We start from the raw sequence: 1,858 nt of genomic DNA, 5'->3' as shown, positions 1-1,858 counted from the left end.
AAGTAGCGTTTTCTTTATTTTCAAATTGTACTTGACTTGGGTGACTGTCACTCCTGTCTGGCTGCACTGCCTTCAAATGGGTTTAGAGTCCTTCTGTGCATCAGAAAGAAAGCTTCCAACTCTACAGGCCTCACACCATCAGGGTTCATGCTATGGGCTCTGAGGCCACCACTGCCCTTATGTGGGAAAGGTGCTATAAAACAGTGACAATTAAGCTGAGCCTGGTACCCAGCATCTCCCCCACAGCCTTGTACTTTTCCAAGCTTCTCATGTAGAACCAGCACTGATTTCCCCGTAAAGCTCTGTAGTTATTCAGTCAATGGATGAACAAGAAAATCACTCATATAAGATACCTGGGCAGCTCCAATGGGGTTCACGGGGGAGAAGAGTTATAATCAGTTTGAACACCTGGTGTTCAGGAAGTCGGAACACAAATAGATAAAAGAATTCGACCTCCAGCTGAAATCGGCATCATAAGGGGCCTCTTATATCCCTAAATCGGTCAGAAAGTATCATGCCTGTGCACATTTAGTTCAGACAACACTTATGAAGCATCTACTGTGCTCAGGGGCAGTAGTGATCAGAGACCAATTGTGGATGACCAAACTAATTCCTGCCCTGGAGGAGTCCACAGCTCCACTGCCAGCTGAAGTTCTTTACTTGGATTTCAAAACATGAATGGAGGTTCTATTGCCTCTCTTGTTTGTGGTCTGTACCTCTCCTCTGCAAAGATCCCTCCAGAGGAATGAGGGTATCAGTACAAATGCTTCAAGTCTAAAGTCACCACTGAGGCTGGGAGGCATTCTCATTTTTCTTCAAAAGCACTTTTTAAAAATAAATATGTTTTCTTGGAGTAAAATTTTTTTCTTTTTTTTTTTTTTTTTGGTGGTGCTGGGGATTGAACCCAGGGCCTTGTGCATGCCAGGCAAGCACTCTACCAACTGAGCTACATCCCCAGCCCCCCCTTGGAGTAAAATTCTAACTGTTCAAGTGTGAACAGATTGTGTGGGCACTACACCTGACCCACCTCTACAGCTCATCTTAGGTCTTTCCCTTTGCTTCTAACTTTCCAGACACTGAACCCTGTGGTTCTCAACACACCCCGATAATTTTCCTTTCCAGGCTCTGTACTGGCTCTTCCATCTCTTTGGATTATCCTTCTCCCTGGAAAGATATTGCCTCCTCTCCACTAAGCAGAATCATTTTAAATGTCATCGTCTGTGAAATGCCATTTTGATCAACTCTCTCTACCAGGTCCCTGTGGACTATTAATTTTCCTGGCCACGCTGGTTCCAATGTGTATCTGTTGAATGCACTTATTTGTTTATGGGTTTACTCTTTTCCTTTCCCACTGACATATAATTCACTGAGACCAGGGACCTGTATCTGTCTTGATGTTTAGCACCTGCCCAGCATACAGCAGGGCCCAGTCAAGTTCCAATAAATGAACGAATTAATTAAAACAGTAATGCCAAAAATAGAGTGAAAAGTCTCTCTCCCAGTCCTACTCCATGAAGCTAACTACTGGTAATGGACCTACGTCTTACCTGCTATGGTTCCTTTCAAAATTCAAGTGTTAAGACTCAATGGTCAGTGTAATAATATTAAGAAGTGGGGCCTTTAAGAGGGGATTAAGTCAGGAGTGTTTCCTTCCTTGTGAATATGATTGAGGCCCTTGTAAAAGAGGCTTCATACAGTGTCCAGCTAGCTTGCCTTTCTGCCTTCCACCATGTGAGGAGACAGCAATGGGTACCATCTTGGAAGCAGAGAGCAGCCCTCACCTCACTGAACCTGACAGTGCGACTAGATCTCCAGATCTAGTCAACTTCTGTTCTTTATAAATTACCCAGTCTCAGGT

The 1,858-nt window shown here is 44.1% G+C and overlaps 1 non-coding gene across 1 annotated transcript; it reads right to left on the bottom strand.

Annotated features, from left to right (window-relative positions):
• Positions 1 to 883: 883 nt before the first annotated feature.
• Trnaa-ggc lies at positions 884 to 956 on the bottom strand. Its single transcript has one exon. It is a non-coding gene; the product is annotated as a tRNA-Ala (tRNA).
• Between the last annotated feature and the right edge of the window lie 902 nt (positions 957 to 1,858).

The sequence above is a fragment of the Marmota marmota genome, unplaced genomic scaffold (genome assembly GCF_001458135.2).
Source record: "Marmota marmota marmota unplaced genomic scaffold, marMar, whole genome shotgun sequence".
Taxonomy (NCBI): domain Eukaryota; kingdom Metazoa; phylum Chordata; class Mammalia; order Rodentia; family Sciuridae; genus Marmota; species Marmota marmota.
The sequence above is the reverse complement of the archived record's forward strand: the minus strand, read 5'-3'. Positions and strand labels throughout refer to the sequence as shown.